The sequence below is a fragment of the Haemaphysalis longicornis genome, unplaced genomic scaffold (assembly GCF_048455015.1).
Source record: "Haemaphysalis longicornis isolate Haplotype H1 unplaced genomic scaffold, Haemaphysalis longicornis Haplotype H1 scaffold_4, whole genome shotgun sequence".
Classification (NCBI taxonomy): Eukaryota; Metazoa; Arthropoda; class Arachnida; order Ixodida; family Ixodidae; genus Haemaphysalis; species Haemaphysalis longicornis.
In genome coordinates, this window is record NW_027526361.1 from 134,143,088 (window position 1) to 134,163,759 (window position 20,672).

At 45.9% G+C, this 20,672-nt stretch overlaps 1 pseudogene; it reads left to right on the forward strand.

The window, feature by feature from the left end:
- Positions 1-10,758: 10,758 nt before the first annotated feature.
- Positions 10,759-11,739, forward strand: LOC144180020 (very long chain fatty acid elongase 7 pseudogene; annotated as a pseudogene).
- The last annotated feature ends 8,933 nt before the right edge of the window (positions 11,740-20,672 follow it).

Below are 20,672 nucleotides of genomic sequence, written 5' to 3' on the forward strand. Positions count from 1 at the left end.
GCGTCTACGGCATGTCGAGAGTGGTCGACCAGCGTTGAACCCTCTTAAGCTCCCTTTGGCACCAAGACTGCCAGAACCGAGGCCCTCGCTAAGCATGTAGCGGATCAGAAAATGGGAAATGAGGGGCTCCGTGAAATAAGACAGAATATAAGGGTTGGCAGTCAAGAAAACCTCGGAAAGCAAAGGGGAGGTTGTGGTGGGTCATAGAAAGAGATGAATTTTTTGAGTCGAAAAGAAAGTGGTGAAAAAATGCCCGCCGGGTGGGATCCGAACCCACGACCTCCAGAATACCGGTCTGGTGCGATAACCACTACGCTACCAGCGGGACTATTTCCCCAGCACTTTCTCGGGTATTTATGTTAAGGTATTTTTGTTTCCTGCACTTGGGGGTGGTAGCCAGCGCCACTCGGACTGCTCGGGGTGAAGGGGACCTTCTTTTTAACCCCCGGGCCGTGACTCGAGCGTCTACGGCATGTCGAGAGTGGTCGACCAGCGTTGAACCCTCTTAATCTCCCTTTGGCACCAAGACTGCCAGAACAGAGGCCCTCGCTAAGCATGTAGCGAATCAGAAAATGGGAAATGAGGGGCTCCGTGAAATAAGACAGAAAATACGGGTTGGCAGTCAAGAAAACCTCGGAAAGCAAAGGGGAGGTTGTGGTGGGTCATAGAAAGAGATGAATTTTTTGAGTCGAAAAGAAAGTGGTGAAAAAATGTCCGAGTGGCGCTGGCTCCACCCCCAAGTGCAGGAAACAAAAATACCTTAACATAAATACCCGAGAAAGTGCTGGGGAAATAGTCCCGCTGGTAGCGTAGTGGTTATCGCACCAGACCGGTATTCTGGAGGTCGTGGGTTCGGATCCCACCCGGCGGGCATTTTTTCACCACTTTCTTTTCGACTCAAAAAATTCATCTCCTTCTATGACACACCACAACCTCCCCTGTGCTTTCCGAGGTTTTCTTGACTGCTAACCCTTATTTTCTGTCTGATTTCACGGAGCCCCTCATTTCCCATTTTCTGATTCGCTACATGCTTAGCGAGGGCCTCTGTTCTGGCAGTCTTGGTGCCAAAGGGAGCTTAAGAGGGTTCAACGCTGGTCGACCACTCTCGACATGCCGTAGACGCTCGAGTCACGGCCCGGGGGTTAAAAAGAAGGTCCCCTTCACCCCGAGCAGTCCGAGTGGCGCGGGCTACCACCCCCAAGTGCAGGAAACAAAAATACCTTAACATAAATACCCGAGAAAGTGCTGGGGAAATAGTCCCGCTGGTAGCGTAGTGGTTATCGCACCAGACCGGTATTCTGGAGGTCGTGGGTTCGGATCCCACCCGGCAGGCATTTTTTCACCACTTTCTTTTCGACTCAAAAAATTTATCTCTTTCTATGACCCACCACAACCTCCCCTGTGCTTTCCGAGGTTTTCTTGACTGCCAACCCTTATTTTCTGTCTTATTTCACGGAGCCCCTCATTTTCCATTTTCTGATTCGCTATATATATATATATATATATATATATATATATATATATATATATATATATATATATATATATATATATATATATATATATATATATATATATATATATATATATATATATATATTTTTACGTGGCACATGACATGAACCATGAGGTGCGGATGATGTATTTGACACTATTTACATGGCGGCTATCGCCGAGCTCACACTGGCTGCGCGTCAGCCACTTCCTCGTCTTCGCCTATGGTTGGACATCGGGGATTGTCCACTTGTTCGTAACATCACCCCCGGCAAGCTGCTATCCAAGTACCACGGCCCATACCACGTTGTCGAACGCGTGTCACCGGTTAATTACGTCGTGGAGCCGCTAACCCCGTCCTCAGACCTTCGTCGCCGAGCCCGCGAGACAGTCCACGTACAACGCCTCAAGCGTTATTACGATCCTGTTGTCGTAGCGTGCCCCTAAGTCGCCAGGGTGGCTCCCTTCGCCGCGGGGGGATGATTGTAGTGCGGAAGAGATACAAGTATCTCCTACCCTTTCAAGGAGATTGGCCATGGTAATATAGCTTCAAGGAAGATGAAGAACCAGTGAACCGGACAGGAATAATCAGCCTGGACCGCGAGAAGAGCGTGTGAGAGCTTCCCGTCTGCCCCGCTTGCTTCGGACTGCGTTCGCTGAGCGTCCTGCTGCCTTGCCTTCGCAAATAAACCCATCTTACATATATATATATATATATATATATATATATATATATATATATATATATATATATATATACAGTCTCGTTCACTTATAACAATATCCAAGTGCCATGGAAATCCTATCGTTATAACCGATAAATGTTATAGGCGGGTTGCGAAATAAAACGGCGCAACAAAACTCAAAAACATTTTATTCGCATGCCAGCAAGGTCGTACTACTACTAATTTGCGCGGAACAGAAGCCATAGTCGGTCACCTTTGTTTGCCGCGTGTAAAGCTAGCACAAATCTTTTCCAAGAGCATCTATAGGTGCTTCACCTAGCTGAGGTATATGTCCTTGGCGGAAACAAAGTCCCCGAGGAACTGTGTCACGCATTGGGCCTCCTACGAAGACACTAGCTGAGTAGGCTGCGCAACCGCGTCATTAGAGTCGTCACTGTTGCACTTTTGGTGCACAGTATAACCGTATTCCATCGTTATATCCGATATCGTGGCACTGGAGCATTGTAATAAGCGGTTTATTTTACCATGCAAAGAATACAAAAGTTGACGGTGCGATAGCTGTTCATCGTTATATCCGATATATTGTTATAAACGGTATCGTTATATGTGGAATCGACTGTATATGTCGAGGAGTCGACTATATGTGGACTCGACTGCATATATATCTTCCTACCTAACTAAATAATTGGTTGCGTTGCAGGCACGTGCGCTCTTCTGTGACTTCTGTGAACTGCATACTAAGGAGCTCATCGTACTAGCGAACATAAAGACAGGGACACAGCTAAAGAGAAGACGAAACACACGCTAGAACTTCAACTCAGTTTATGCCACATAAACAGGAAAACACCAATAACTACATGAAAAAAGAATGGCTTATCGTAAAAAAACGTAATGAAACACTATCACTCATATCACAGGCCACATTACGACGCCGGTCCATATCACATGGCGGAAACTTATCCGACACGTGCAAACAGCCTTCATCCTTTTCCCGCGCTCAACCACCTTCCCCTCTCCAAAAAATTAATTTCTTTGCGGATAGTGCCAAAGACGGTGCGCTGACGCATACTTCCCCCTCTCTTCCTATCATTAAGGCTTCCACAATTTCTTGATCGGTTTGGGAGGATGACCAGTGCATGATGCGTGTCCCGCAGAAATCTGGTGTGCACCCCTTACACCTACGGCAATGATCAGCCAGGAGGCCAGCCCCCATCTGCGCATTGACAGCCGCCTGGTGCTCTCTCAGCCTCAAATTGAGGCACCTGCCTGATTGGCCAATGTAGCACTTTTTGCACGACAGGGGGATCATGTAGACCACCCCCGTCGCGCAATTCACAAACCTGCGTGTATGCCGCACGGCACAGCTGGGCTTGGTGCCGGGGTTATTCACCCTACGCACCATTTTTGACAGCCTCTCAGGTGCCGAAAAAACCACCGGTACACCACACTTCTCACCAACCTTTTTCAGGTGGTGGGACACTTGGTGTACGTAAGGCAAGGCTACCACAGGAACTCTCTGCCTTTGGCATTGAGAACCGGGCACTTGCTTGCCGCCTTGAGGGCAGCCCTATTTTGAAGATCTGCCGGTATGTAGACGATTATCTTGTGGTGTTGAATGAAGTTGTGCCCAGTGATAGAAATAGCATTGTTGCTCATGTGCTAGGTGTTTTCACTGAGTGTGCACGTGGTTTGAAGTTTACGTACGAGTTGCCGGAGATGGGTGTGCTGCAGTTTCTGGATGTGCAACTAGCACTAGTTGCACTAGCTAGATTGCGGATAGGCCACACACAGACAACACACTCCCATCTGCTCACTAGTTCTCCAAGACCCCTGTGTAGCAGGTGTGGGGAGGGCCTATCCGTAATTCACATTCTCATTACATGCAGAGCACTCCACAGAACAGGACGCAAACATTTCCCACGACTATACAGACAACACATCCCACTATATCTCACACTGTTTTTAGCGGATGATCCCATATTCCCTCTACAACGCACTTTTACGTTTCTTAGCGAAATCAAATTTTTACAGCTTATTTCCTATCACGCGTAATTCTTGCACATAGTTTCATGCCCTGCACTATCACACCCTGGCCCTTTACACCAGCCATCCTCATTGTCATATTGATTTTACTATTTTAATCTCTGCTTTTGTTGAGCAATCTTAGTGATTACATCTTCAACCGTCATACATAACCATTGTTTTGGCGCTCTTTGCCCTAATTGGCCTTGCGCCATAAACATCCAACCATCATCATCATCATCTGTTTCTGGATGTGCGCCTGCACCTTGGGGGTGATCAGCCTTGTTGGCAGTATGCTCCGCGTAGTAAAAAGGGCACCCTACCCTATCAGTCCGCCCATTCAAAGCTTGTGAAGCGAGGCATTACAAAGAACATTCTGAGGGCGGCGCTTACCAGGTCTTGCCAGCATAGAATGCAGGCTAGCTTGCTGGAGCAAGCGGAAAGACTGAAAGCGGCAGCTTTTCCACCTGAAATGGTGGCCTCTGTGGCAAAGAGCCTTGTGAAGGTTCTAAAAACAGACCACGGGCCCGGTTCTGAATGCCAAAGGCAGAGAGTTCCTGTGGTAGCCTTGCCTTACGTACACCAAGTGTCCCACCACCTGAAAAAGGTTGGTGAGAAGTGTGGTGTACCGGTGGTTTTTTTCGGCACCTGAGAGGCCGTCAAAAATGGTGCGTAGGGTGAATAACCCCGGCGCCAAGCCCAGCTGTGCCGTACAGCACACAAGCAGGTTTGTGAATTGTGCGACGGGGGTGGTCTACAGGATCCCCCTGTCGTGCAAATAGTGCTACATTGGCCAAACAGGCAGGTGCCTCAATGTGAGGCTGAGAGAGCACCAGGTGGCTGTCAGTGCGCAGATGGGTGCTGGGCTCCTGGCTGATCATTGCCGTAGGTGTAAGGGGTGCACACCAGATTTCTGCGGTACGCGCATCATGTACAGGTCATCCCCCCAAACCGACCGAGAAATAGTGGAAGCCTTAATGATAGGAAGAGAGGGGGAAGTATGCATCAGCGCACCGTCTTTGGCACTATCCGCAAATGAAGTTAATTTTTTGGAGAGGGGAATGTGGTTGAGCGCGGGCAAAGGATGAAGGCTGTTTGCACGTGACGGATAAGTTTCCGCCATGTGATATGGACCGGTGCCGTAATGTGGCCTGTGATATGAGTGATAATATGAGTGATAGTGTTTCATTACGTTTTTCTGCTGACGTCATCACCGCTCCGATCGCTGACCCCCTCTCCTGGACGTCAGCGCAGGATCTGCACTCACCGCCAGGGATCAACGACATATAAGCACGAGCAGGACCCGTCGCCTTCATTTGGCAGCTGTGGCGGCGCAGTAGACCCAGCACTTACGCTCGCTTCCCCTATCTTGCAGGTTGGAACTTTACCTATTGTACTTGCACGCTCTCACTTAGTTGCATCGCCACGGCTGCCAAAGTGTTGATGAGTAAATATGGTTAAAAAAGAGATTGAAAATGCGCTGAAGGATGTCCGCCAGGATTTACGTGACATGCGAGCGTCACTTGAGCGGGAAATGAGAAAGGAAAACCGAGAGATTAAATCAAGTCTTGAATTTTTCAACAAAACTTTCGAGGAGCTTACCTCTCTCTGCGCTGGACTAAAAAAAGAAAATAGCGAACTTCGCGAAATGAACCAGTCGCTTCAGTCCGACTGCCAGATGCTTAGAAGGCAGGTTACTGTTCATGAACAACGAATCGTGGAGCTGGAACAGTACTCGAGAAACCGGAACATTGAAATAAAAGGTGTACCTGTAGTTGAAAATGAAAGTCTACCTGACATTCTGGACATAATTGGGCGTTCTGTTGAGGAATCCATCACTGCAGATGACATCGAAGTATGCCACCGCGTCCCCTGCAGGGATACTTCACAATCAAACATAATTGTACAGTTCTGCAGCCGCACTAAACGTGACAGTGTCCTTGAAAAGGCGCGGAAGAAGCGTCTTTCGACAACCGACTTTGGCTTCCAGCAGCAAGCCCCAATTTTCTTGAATGACCACCTTTGCCCTGCACTAAAAAAGCTGCTTGGCGCTGCAGTTGCAAAAAAGAAAAACTCGGGATGGCGCTTTGTTTGGACAAGGGACGGCAAAATCTTCGGCCGTAAAACAGAGTCATCACGCATACTGCGCATTTCATGCCTAGCAGATATTGACAAGATGCAATAAATAAAGACAGCTGATGTAGGATGTTGAATGCCACAATGGAAGGGATGGAAAGTAACCGGCATTTAACACCGCACGAATTTAGCCGCTTCTCAGTCACACAAAAACCTCGACTTTCCTTTCTTCATTTCAATGCGCAGTCGGCACGGAACAAGGAAGACGTAATATGCGCTTTCTTGGAAAATTTACACTTTCAGTTTGACGTTATCTTCATAACGGAAACATGGTTTAAGCATGATTATGAGGTATTGCGCATGCCCGGATACACTTCTTTTTTCTTGAATCGGCCTGGCAAAGAGGGTGGGGGAGTTCTGCTATTATCAAGACGTGAACTTGAATGTGAACTGGTGGAACAATTTTCTTTAACAACCGAACATTATGAAGTGCTTTCTGTGCGATGTGACACATCGGTGTTTTGCGTCATATACCGCCCCCCCTGCGGAAATGCTACTAATTTTTTTTCTTTTCTTGATGGGTATTTGGGTTGGGTAAACCAGTATAACCTCAACTTAATTCTTGGCGGCGACATTAACGTAAACCTTCTCGAACCTTCCTCAATTCGTAAAGAACTGTGCCTAATTATAGAAAGCAATGCTTGTGTAAGTGTGATACGTGAACCTACTCGTATCACAGAAAACACAGCAACGCTCCTCGACACATTTATCACTAACGCAAAAGAAATCCAGGTGTGTGGCACCATAGCCGCTCATATTGGTGATCATCTTCCAATATACTTATTCATGAATAATTTAACACCAAAGACAAAGTACAACAAGCAGTTGCTACCTAAACGTGTCAGGAATATTAATGAATATACGCTACAAAACTTTAAGAGCAAACTTGAGCAAGTCGCTTGGGACGACGTATATGCTCAGTTAAACCCAGATGAGTCATATGCAGCCTTTTTTGAGACATTTGAAAAAATATACAAAGAGTGCTTCCCTTACGAGAAAAGAAAGCAACCATCTAAGGCTCGGAAACCATGGATATCGAAAGAATGCTTAAAAGCAATAAGAGCTAAAGACATAATGTATAAAAAATTTCTAAAAACTAGAAAATCAGATGACCTCAGGAAATTTAAAGCTTGCAGGAACAAGGCTAACTCGGTCACTCGCAGCGCTAAGAGAACGTACATGCACACCTTGTTCAATGAAGAAGTAATTAAAAAAACAGATGTTGTCTGGAAACGCCTAAACAATTTAATAAACCCCAACCATAACCCTAATTGCGATAAAGTTAGTGTAAATGGCACCATTATAGAAGGTACAGAATTAGCGAACACTTTCAATGACTTCTTTGTGACTGCTCCGAGCATTCCTCATTCTCACAGCTGTACGGATTATATGGGACGGGAAGTCGTTAATAGCGCATTTTTAAGCCCCGTGACAAGCGAGGAAGTGCAGAAAACGCTCCAACTACTTAACAACAGTAAAAGCTGTGATATTGATGAGCTGCAAATACAACCTGTGAAGTATGTGTCCGGTATAATTGCCTCTCCGTTGGAATATATCATAAACCTAATATTTTCATGTGGTATATTTCCAAAAAAGCTTCAGATTGCTAAAGTCACCACTATCTTTAAAGGCGGCGATAAAAATAAATTATCTAACTACAGGCCTATATCTATTATTCCAATTTTTTCCAAATGTATCGAAAAGCTATTACATAACAGGATGACTAGTTTCTTGAAAAAACATGATATAATAACACCTTTCCAGTTCGGTTTCACGAAAGGGAAGTCTACAGAATCGGCACTGTTGACTCAAAAAGAGATAATTTTAAACGCATTTGAGCAACGTTGTTACACACTCGGAATATTTATAGATTATTCAAAAGCGTTCGACTGCATTAATCATGAAACTTTATGCTTAAAGCTGGAGTATTACGGATTTCGGGGATGCTTCTTGAAACTTCTAAAGTCATATTTACAGCACCGGCAACAACGGGTTGTAGTTAACGGCTACCGTTCCGAAATAAAGCCCATTCGTTCAGGTGTGCCACAGGGCAGTATACTTGGCCCATTACTGTTCAACCTTTATATTAACGATGTTGTCCGCATTGATGAAAACGCCAAATTTGTTATATATGCTGACGATTTAACCCTACTTTTTTGTGGCCCAAATATTCCAGATATAACAAAAAAAGCCAACAGAACTCTTGCGCGATTATATTCCTGGAGCAACAACTCTTCCTTAAAAATTAACATTAATAAAACAAAGGCTGTATTTTTCAGACCCAAAAATAAAGCCTTGTGCTCATCACCCCCCCTTATGCTTGATGCAGAGAGCATTGAAGTTGTTCAATCGGTAAAGAGCCTAGGCATAATATTTCATGAAAACATGCTATGGGATTTACATATTGATAAAGTAAGAGGCACACTGTCTAGGATAACAGGCATGCTGTCTAGGATTCGGTTTTTCGTACCACCCTCAGTTAAGATGATCATTTACAACTCTTTATTTCTATCCAACATTTTGTACGGTCACCTGGTGTGGGGTACCACTACCAACTCAAACACATCAAAACTGATGCTATTACAAAAAAAGGTAGTCCGCATAGTAGCAGATGCCCCTTACGACGCGCATACAGCCCCAATTTTCAAGTCCTTATCAATAACGCCTGTAAATGACCTCTATAGGCTGCAACTACTCCGCCGGTACAGAACATGTCTGAAAAATAAAAACACGTACCTGAACACAATAGCCGATTTAAGTTTAAAAAAGATAAACTACCCTACGCGTAATACTGGTATTTGGAATGTCCCCCACAGCCGCACCAATTACGGCTTCCAGATGTTGCGTTACCAGCTTCCTCAATTACTGAACACGTCAGGTGTTCAGTAACAAAGTTTAATAACATTTTTAAATGATTCCAGGTTCATAATCGTTTTCCTTTTTTTTTTTTGCGCAAACCTACGCGCAGATTGAGTGTTGCTGACTGTTTATTTATTTTTTTGTATAAATTAAAAGTGAATGTGCCGATGTACATCTGTGTATCTACAAAGTACGCCTATTTGTACTGTTGTGTGAAATTTACTTAGTTGTGTGTAATTTGTAAGTTGTGCAAAATTTACACGCATTTATGTGACTGGTGCGTTTGCTACTTTTTACTTAGTTGTGTGTTTTTTACTTAGTTGTGTGTTTTTTACTTAGTTGTGTGTTTTGCCATGTATATGGGGCACTCTCCCAGTCAAGCCGAGCCACGGCTTTTTGATTGTGCCCCCAGCATCGAGAACTCTTGTAGTTGTTGATGTTGAAATAAAGATGATGATCTGAACCCATTCCTTTTTCATGTACTCATTGGTGTTTTCCTGTTTATGTGGCATAAACTGAGTTGAAGTTCTAGTGTGTGTTTCGTCTTCTCTTTAACTGTGTCCCTGTCTTAATGTTTGCTAGTACGATGAATTCCTTAGTATGCAGTAACCAACTCGCCCAACTTAGCGCTTTAGTAGTTCTGTGTACTTGTAAACCTCCCTGACATTCCCCACGCCGTCAGGAATGGATGTGTCACCGGCGGCTTCCGTTCTGTATTTGTTGTTCTTGTACTTTGCATTTCGTGAGTCGAGACGTACCCTGCAACATTCATTTATTCGTGTAATTTGTATGAAAAGTGTTTTTGAACCGCTCCCTACCCTGTCTTTTTTTTATGCATGAAGTTGTATATTGCTGGGCTTTTTAGAAAAGAGTTTGTCGTCATGTATAGTGCCACATGTATAATGCCCTCCCTTCCCTGTTTCCTCGCCCCAACCCGCCAATGTTGTTAACAAGGGTGCACTGCAGCACACCTTCTGCACCTATATAAGCGTGCGTGCTCCTACGTTGTATGTTACTCAAGATGGAGACTGGTCCTCCAGTCAAAACGACAGTAAACCACTGTTTTTGCTTTTAATCGTGCGTCTACTATTTTCTCAACTCTTCCTCCCTCCCTCCCTTCCTACCTCCCTCCCTCCCTCCCTCCCTCCCTCCCTCCCTCCCTCCCTCTCTCTCTCTCTCTCTCTCTCTCTCTCTCTCTCTCTCTCTCTATATATATATATATATATATATATATATATATATATATATATATATATATATATATATATATATATATATATATATATATATATATATATATATATATATATATATATATATATATATATATATTTAGGTACAAATGCAGAAATGCTACACCGAAACATACTAGCGTTTCACATGACACTCAATTGCCGGCTCACTACGGTGTTTCTGTGAAATACGGCGACGCCCGAAAGGACCAACTGCAATTAAACTCCGCTTCAGTGAAACAGGCCGGACCCTGCGGGCCTGAAACAAATTTCATACTGCAATTTTCTCCCGTCGAGTAGAAATGTCGCGTTCCACAGCTGGAGAGAACAATGACTGCAAACGTGCCTTCGTTTTATTGCTGGATACACGCTGATAGTATAAAGTCGTCGATGGTTGCTGAGTTGGCTCAGAAAAGCGGAAGGACTTAGATCTCGTGGCATAGATATAGACTAGGTGTCCTCGTTGTACCCGTGCAAGAATGAATACCATTCAAGACACCGTGGTTCAGCCCAGAGAGCTCTCTTTCTTGTCGATGCTCCTCTCCCAAGGTGACCCGAGAGTTAGGAATTGGCCCCTGATGGGCTCCCCTGCCGCAATTATAGCAATCGTCGCCGGATACCTCTACTTCTCTCTGCACCTCGGTCCTGCCCTCATGAAGAATCGAAGGCCGTTTTCCATCAGACCCCTCGTACTGGCTTACAACGCCGTCACGGTCCTCCTGAGTGTCTACTTTTTCGTTACAATGCTGCAAATGACGTACCTGCGTGGAACGGCGGCTGGGGTGAAAGGACTTCCACCGTACAGTGTTTTTTGTGAAGGCACCGACATTACCGCAAACGGCACCGCCCTACTTCGCCATTTGTGGCTCTACATGTTCACCAAGATTTCAGAACTGCTGGACACCGTGTTCTTCGTGCTGCTTAAGAAGAACGACCACATCAGCTCCCTGCACATTCTCCACCACTCAATTGCGTTGTCCACTGTCTGGTTGGGCGTCAACAACGGCATCACGGGGCAGACATGCATGGTCCCCGTTCTGAACACTGCGGTGCACACGGTCATGTACTCGTATTACGCCCTGTCAGCCCTGCCGTCTTCACTCCGACCGAACCTCTGGTGGAAGAAGTACGTCACCCTCTTCCAGATTGTGCAGTTCATTGCACTGGCGTTGCACTCAGCTATTCCCCTGTACTATGACTGCGGATTCGCACGCCCTATGTCATGGATTGTACTGATAGAAACGACAATGTTCGCGTGGCTCTTCTCGCGGTTTTATTATTACCATTACACTCTGCGCAAGGCCGACTGAGGGATTCAGAAAACGCTGATGCTGCTTGCCGAAAAGTTGGGCGTTGATGCACGCGCGCATGCAAGTTTTGTGGAAGGGGATTTTTCAGTGCGCTCCCCGTATGGCTCAGCATTCCACACTCTTTCTTAGGTGGGCTGTTTTAAGCAAACAATCTCGTGCTTAGCACAGGTCGTTTAAAATGATCCTTCTGCACTGTTAAAAAGTTTATTTAATTTCAGAGGGAATCCCGCTCTCATTAAACTGCTTCTGGTAGCACAGGTTTCGTGTTTAAGGATGAACAGGTAGCATAAAATGAAAGAGCTTCGAGAGATTCAGAGTTTTTATAATGTATATGCCATTCGAGCAATTATACCGAGGAAAATACGGAAACATTGTTTTATTGTAAACTGGTGCAACACATGGTAAATGTCTTTAAACTTAACTAAATGCCAAATAATATCCTTTAGTCAAAAACCCACTAACTCTAATTTTTCGTATTTCCTGAACAACCATTTAGTTTCTGAGGCGCTAACATATCAATACCTAGGCGTGCTCCCAACAGCAAATCTTTCATGGTTCACCCACTATAATGCCACATGTGCTAAAGCCTCACGATCATTAGGACACTTACGTAGAAAATTTGCCTTTCAAAACGGGCACGCGCGTGAGCATCCGGTTCTGATGCATCGGCGGAGTGATACAGCTCCTGAGCTCTTGCCGTTCTTAAATTGTACCCGAGTACGGTGTGTTACGGTGCCATGGTTTCCTGGTGGAATGTGCGAAATCTTCCCGTGTTAAAGTTCGACTTTCGCTGGACGCGGACTCTGTGTCGCTGCCTACTGAACAATGCACAATTCTAAAAAAAAAAAAATAAAATGTGCGAGCCTAAAAGTCCGTGATTGCTTTTTAGTACGCCGTCCGAGCTCATGTAATCAACGGCTTCACGAACTCCCGACTTATAACTTCTGCAACAGGGGTGTGGGATTTTAAAAGAAATTCAAAAACTGCCAAACCTTACATTTTGGACGTGCTTACTTCCGAGAGCCCCGAGAAAATTCATAATTTTAATGACTTCGATATACAATAAAGTATACGCAGGATTGAACTTTTCACAAATCTTTGTAGGCTGTGTCCTTACTACTCACGGCTTGTGAACAATCTAGAAAAATCTATTTCGCGCCGAAATTGCCACCGGCTGTCCTCGGCATTTCTCAGCCAGACACCACTCGTTTTGCTGGCCGGCGGGAATAGGCTTGTGTCGTACAGATAGCTAGTTACTCACGAACGACTTGAACGGACATTCTACTCCACCGCCCCCGCTCTTCCATGCCTGAGTAATCTGTGGTTGTTCGGCTTCTAAATAGAACTCATACGCAAACCCCGTTGCTTATAGGAATCGTTACGCCAGCCAGTTTTAGATGTATGGCAGGTGCGGAAGGAACGAGCCGCTCTTGCGCATATATTTTGGGCTCGTGCCCAGGCGACTCCGCAGGATCGCAAATTTACCAGTGGAGATTTAGCAGTGGAATTTACCAGTGGAAATTTACCAGTGGAATTTAGCAGGGGAGATTGTACTGCTCAATTCGGACCTTGCGGGTCTACTATGGGCCATTGAGTTACCCAAAGACACTGAAAGTACTCTGCGGGTCCTTTTCCACGTACAGGAAGGAGGGTTAGCCTTTATTAACAAACTTGACAAATAAACGTTTGTCTCTCTCTCTCTCTCTCTCTCTCTCTCTCTCTCTCTCTCTCTCTCTGCCTGTCTCGCATGACGAAATTTTTTGTTGCTTTCCACAGCCTTCACATGAAGTAAATACAACAGACGATATTTTACGCGTCTTGTGCACATAAGGAACTGTTTTACGGGAATACAGGTCGATTGGTCCCGCGGCGACACCTTTTCTGATGGAGGCGAGAAGCCTCCATTTGTTGGAGGCGAGAAGCCACATTTGATGGAGGCGAGAAGCCACAGTATTTGTTGCTATCAAAATATGGATGAATGATGCCTGGTTAGGAAGAAATATTTCAATTGATATACTTGCAATAACGCCCGCTTTGTTGCTTAGCCTACCCGTTTTATACAGCTTATGACGCTTGGAGAGCAACTTTCACATCAGGAAAGACTCCCACTGATTCCAGCCAGTGTTTTTTAGGGGCGAATCCCATTAGGGGCTCCGGGTGTTGGTGTGTCATGTCGCCGTCGTAACTACGGTCTTATGTAGTCACGGTATTAAAACACCGGGACCCTCGTTTACAGCACGCGCTAGCTGGAGCACTTCCTAACGCGTACTTCAAAAACACCGGGTAGGCCTCGTGCTAGAATGATTCGTGCTTCGAAGGTACAAGATTATTGCAGGCTACTTGCACTTTGTGGTTGCATCTTGGTCCAGGACTCATGAAGAACGGAATGCCATTTTCGATTAGACCCTTCGTCTTGGCCTACAACGCACTTCTCGTCTTCATCAGTGTCTACTTTTGTGTTAAAATGTTGCAAATCACATACCTACGTGGCACCGCTGTCGGGCAGAAAGGACTACCACCGTACAGTCTCTTCTGTGAAGGAACGAACAACTCTTCGAACGCCCTGGCCTTCTTTCATTATGTGTGGCTGTATATGTTCGCCAAGATTGCCGAGCTACTGGACACCGTATTCTTCGTCGTTCTCAAGAAGAACGGCCACATTACGCACCTCCACGTTTCTCACAACGCACTTGCATTAATGACTGTCTTGTGGGACCGTAAAACGGCATCAGGGGACAGACGGGCTTGTTCCCGGTTCTCAACAGTGCCGTTCACACAGTCATGTACACTTATTATGGCCTGTCTGCCCTTCCATGTTCGGTGCGACCAAACCTCTGGTGGAAGAAGTACGTTACCCTCATCGAGATTGTTAAGTTCATCGCGCTGGCATTAAACGTCGCCATTACCTTATTCTTTTACCGTGGGTTTCCAGGCACAATGGCCTGGATTGCGGTGATAAAATCTATTCTGTTCGCCTGGTTCTTCTCAGAGTTTTACTACCAGCATTGCACTCTACGCTAGATGCAGTGAGTGATTTAGTCAATGCCGATGCTATCTGGCGAAAGGCTTCTGCTTGCCAGCATACTGAAATGTTTTAGAATTTCAAAAGAACTGTGGAAAATCTTTTATGTAAAAGTCAAACATTGATGTGTGCAGCTATACGTTGCCTACCTACGTTGCCTAACTGGTAGTGTTGTGTGATGCTTCCGTACGTTCCTAGGAGATGAACCGCGAGCAGTTGGACGTCTCCCATACCTTGTAGGATAATTATCGGGCTGCCGTGCGGGCTCTAATATTTCCGGGAAGGCTCCAGTTTATCGGGGCCCAAATCAGGCGTATTTTGTTGGAGAAGGATTTTTGCGGATGGTCTTGGTACTCGTCCGTGTACCAGCTGCTTCGCCATGCTGCTTGGGAGTCAATAATGACTGTGTCGACTCAGGTGTGGGCAATGCCAGAACTCAAGGCTGTTTTCTCTGCATAATGTTAATGCCAGTAAGCGTTACACTTGTGATATTTATGCCGCACGTGGTGACGACAGCTGTCATCGTATTCATGCGAGCGTACCACGCAGCGTCGGTGTACACGGCGGGGTTCGAGTCATAGCTTCTATTTATGCCTGGACTCTCGGCGTACACCTTCCTTGGGGAAACTGGGTTCATGTTCCGAAGAATGGGAGCCACGTAGATATTTTACTGATAGTTAAGGTATGTACATAGCAAAATTGCGTTTTACTGCTGGGGTATTGTATCCCAGGCGAGCGGGCAGTTGCCTTCCTGTTTTCGCCAGTAGCCGGTGGTGCTGGTTTGCCGTGCGCCTCTATGAGCTCCTGGATGTTATGTACTCCGAATGCGAGGAGTTTGCTCGCGGTCGTGATGATGAAGAGACCAATTAGCGCGGTACATTGCAGTACCAAACGGGATCCCACATCTCATCCCAAGAGTTCGACATTTTCCCATCGACTTCGACCCCAGGCAGATTGCCTCACTTAGGTCTACCCTACGTTCACCTGTGATATAAGGAAAAGTGACCTCTGTGTGTGTGTGCGAGTCAGTTTTCAGCACTATGATTTTTCTGATTAGTGCGTTCTGACCACAGCGAGAAGAACGGAGCGGAGCCAAACGTGTTTATTTAATCTCTCGCGCGGGAGCACCGAGCCTGTTCTCTCATATCGCCCCGCACGGGGCACCTTGAGCAATCTTGGTGACGGTACTGGAGATACCGCGGACCCCAAGACCCCATACTCACGCTGTATCCTACCGTGGCTAGGAGTTTTAAGGTGAAGGGTAGAAACCACAAACGGTGGCTGTCATAGCCGCGGTCAAGCTCCGGCGGATGGGCTCCCTGTCTGTTTACCAGGCAGGGAGCTCTGGGAACTCTCTCGGCATCAGGGTAAACCGAGCGAAGGAAGTACCCCCGTTCCCTGCTGTTTTTCCATGCTGCATGGTTCTTCAAAATTTTCTAAACCCACTTTCAAAATTTTCTAAACCCCCCAAAAGGGGCCGCACCGAAGCGAACTTCCCCCATTGCCTGCCCTATCGTTTGAAATACCTGACAACTTTCCCCGGTTCTTGATCATTGCATCCGAAGACAATACAAAGCCAGTGACATCTACATACGTTTTCTTAATAGCTAAGTGCATTGAACGTGTTGTAAGAAAACACTTCAAAGCGAAGAAACTGACCTCTGGAGAGATCCTTGTAGAAGTAAACAACCCGGCACAATCAAAAAAGCTTCTTGAACAAACCCTCATTGGCGACCTGAAAATCAAAGTCACTCCCCACCGAACGCTAAATACATCCCAAGGTGTGATATCCGAATCTGATCTCTGCAATGAAACTGACTCTGACACCCTCGAGAGCCTGCGCGACCAGGGCGTCATTGCAGTAAGGAGGATCACTATACGTCGAGAAAATCAGGAAATCAAAACCAAACAAGTTGTCCTCACCTTTGACCGCAGTAACTTACCTGAATATGTGAATGCAGGCTTTCTTCGATGTACCGTCCAACCATATATCCCCAACCCGCTTCGGTGCTTTAAGTGCCAACGTTATGGGCACAGTACTAACAACTGCTGTGGGCGTTTAACGTGTGCAAAGTGCTCAGAGCACGACCACTCCAAAGAGAATTGCAACAACACTTTGATTAAGTGTCCAATCTGCAGTGGCCCGCACACAGCGTACTCAAGGACGTGTGAAACATTCAAACTTGAGAAGAAAATACACAATCTTAAAGTCAGCGATAACATCTCTTACCTAGAAGCGCGTACAAGGCTCAGCCCCTTTGCTTCTGCGAAGTATGCCGACGCAGCTCGCCGGGGGGCGGAGCGGCGTCTTGTCACTGCGGCCACCTAGTACTGCGAAGCAGACTTGGTGCCGCCCCAGCCCCCCAAAGTGCCGCCTAAAGCAGCCCAACCAGCTGACACAACACCTGTGGCACCCGCAAGTGTTGCGTCGGCCACGAACGCCAGGAGTGACGGCTCTGCCGTTGGTCCTCTTCTTCCGGCTACCAGACCTCAGGTGGCCATGGATGTAGATGTGGTGGGTCCTTTGACCGCCTCTGCGTCCAACACGCAACAACCGGTGGTGGGAGGGATTCCTTCCTCCACTTCGCACATATTCCGTGTCGCAGGCCGTAAGGACTCCATCTCGTCGCTGTCCCAGCACTCAGACGAGGACATAGACATGACACCGTCTCGGCCAGCACCAAAGGCGGTGAAAGAACAGCGCTCCATGGCGGGGCGGGGAAAAAAGCCAGCAGCCCCCCGTGTCATTGGCCCAAATCATACCTGAGTGTGGTAGGGGATACATCCAGCCCTAGTCTTCACCAGACAAAATCTTCTTTAAACATTTATGATAGCACAAATAGTTACGCAGTGGAACTGTACAGGATTAATTAAAAACCTAAATGATATATATGAAATCCTACACAAAACTCAAACAACTGTCCTGTGTTTACAAGAGACTCACTTGAACTCTAAGCATACGAACTTCGTAAACCAATACTCAGTATTTAGAAGAGACAGAGACAGCTGCTCACACTGCTCTGGTGGCGTGGCAATAGTTATGCAAAAAGCTGTCCCTTGTCAATCTATTCACTTGCGCACCGGCCTGGAAGCGGTTGCTGTCCGGGAAATTATCTTCAATGAGTTAACACCAATTTGCTCACTGTACATTCCCCCTGAATATCGTCTGTCCAGTTACGAATTTGAGTCTCTTATAGATCAACTGCCAGAATCGTTTTTACTAGTTGGTGACCTTAATGCGCACAGCCCACTATGGGGATCGGAACGCACAGATTCCCGGGGCGGGTTGATAGAAAACTTTCTCTTGTCACCCGGAGTTTGTCTCTTTAACAAGAAGCAGCCGACATACTACAATATAGCACACCACACATATTCACACATTGATATTTCTATAGGCTCCCCCATTCATTTTCCGTCCATCGAATGGGATGTGGATACGAATCCCTACGGGAGCGACCACTTCCCAGTCACCCTCAGATATTTAGAAAAAATGCCCCTACAGTTACACTTCACATGAAAAGTTTAAAGAAGCTGGTGCCGACTGGGCAACGTTTAAAGAGATGTCGAAACTTACACATCAATAACACAGGTATTGATGAAGCGTGCTTCTTCATCACAGCACATATACTTGATGCTGCTAGCGCTTCTATTCCCCAGACCTCCCGTACCACACGTAATCTTCAGAGGCACTGGTAGAATGAAGATTGCAAGAAGGCCCGAAATGCTCAGAATAGGGCCTGGGGGGTCCTCCGCAGGTATCCTACTGCAGAAAACCTAATTTTCTTCAAGCGCGCAAAAGCCATGGGATGGCGAATCTGACGTCAGGCAAAAACAGATAGTTGGAGGTCTTTTCTATCATCAATAAATTCCTATACAGATGCGCGCAAAGTTTGGAACAGGATACGGAAACTGCAGGGGCAGAAAACATGTCACACCTCTTGTCAGCACCACTGGCGATACACTTGAAGACCAAGCAAACACCCTGGGACAGCACTTTGAACATATTTCTAGCTTCTCCCATTACACTGAGACATTCCTGCGATACAAAGAATCTGTTGAAAGAAAGCGTATTCGTGACAACAAGAAATCTAATGAGGGGTATAACTCTCCTTTTTCGCTGCAGGTACTTATGGTAGCCCTCAACACATGCCGTGCTTCGGCGCCAGGAGCTGATAAAATAACATACACAATGATTCAGCACCTGCACATAGATACCCTCAATACTCTTCTCTTCTTGTACAACAAGATATGGTGTGTTGGGTACTTTCCTCATGCTCGGAAAGAGGCAATTGTGTTGGCTATATTGAAAGAGGGGAAAGATGCCTCTTCTGTGACGAGCTATCGCCCTGTTGCTTTGACAAGCTGCTTGAGCAAGCTCTTTGAAAAGATGATCAATAGACGGCTTATCTATTTCTTGGAATATCATGGTGTCCTTGATAGCTGCCAGGCAGGCTTTCGCTTGGGCAGGTCAACAACTTACAATCTTATAGCTGTTGAATCTTATGTTAAAGAAGCTTTTGCTCATAAACAACACTGTATATCTGTATTTTTTTTTAAATCGAAAAGGCCTATGACACCACTTCGCGGTATGGCATCCTGCATGACCTTAAATCTTTTGGCATTTGTGGAAACATGCTAAACACACTGGAAAGCTGCTTATCAGACATAACATTCCGGGTACGAGTTGGTGCAGCGTTATCCAGGACGTATACACAAGAAAATGGCGTTCGCCAGGGTGGAGTGCTTAGCTGCACACTTTTCATTGTAAAAATGAATAAGTTAGGGAGAGCACTGCCACCCATCATTTTTTATTCAATCTATGTAGACGACGTTCACATTAGCTTCAGGTCATGCAACTTCTCTATCTGTGAACGGCAGATCCAAGTTGCTGTGAACACACTAGCCATGTGGGCAGACAAAAGTGGTGTTATCCTAAATCCGCAGAAAAGCACTTGTGTTCTCTTTTCCAGGAAGCGTGGGATTCATCTACAACCAACCATACAACTTAAGGGAGGTGACATACCCGTAAAAAGAGAACACAAGTTTCTTGGAGTAGTTTTAGATGATAAGCTTACATTCATCCCACATATTAAAAAACTCAAAATGAAATGCACGAAGACTATGAACATCTTAAAAGTCTTTTCCCGCCAGTCATACGGTGCAGATACAACATGTCTTTTACGTTTTTTTAACAGTCTTGTCAGGTCCCGTATGGACTACGGAAGTGCCTCAAAAACATCTCTAAAAATTCTGGACCCAGTGATGCACTTGGGGCTCCGCCTGGCGTCCGGGGCTTTCCGTACGAGTCCTATTGAAAGCCTCTATGCAGAAACGGATCAGTGGTGCTTAGAGCACCAGCGTACATACATGGCACTTTTGTACTGCGTAAGGGCGACGTCCTGAAATAGTCATCCGCTAAATGCTATTCTTGAAAACAAAGCGTCCGAAAGGCTGTTGTTGAGCCGTCCGTCGCTTCCTCTGCCTTTCTCTATCCGAGTGAAGGTGGAGGCAGATGAACTTGGGGTTGTTTTATCTGAATCTTACAAAACTGACTTCCTTGAGTTTATCCCGCCTTGGCAACTGCACCCTGTCACCTGTGACATGTCGTTCAAGGAAATTTACAAAAAACATTCACCCACAGATCTCATCCGAGAGCACTTCCTGTACTTGCAAAACAAATTCCCATACACTGCTTTTTACACATATGCCTCCAAAACTGCCACTGCTGTGACATGTGCTGCACACGTTCCCAACTTTGCCAGCACAAGGACACTAAACAGAAACACAAGTATATTTACGGTTAAGGCACATGCTATATTAATTACGCTAGAACACATAATACAAACAAAGACACAACAACCATTATATACACAGACTCATTGAGTGTTGTGACAGCACTGCATTATGGAAA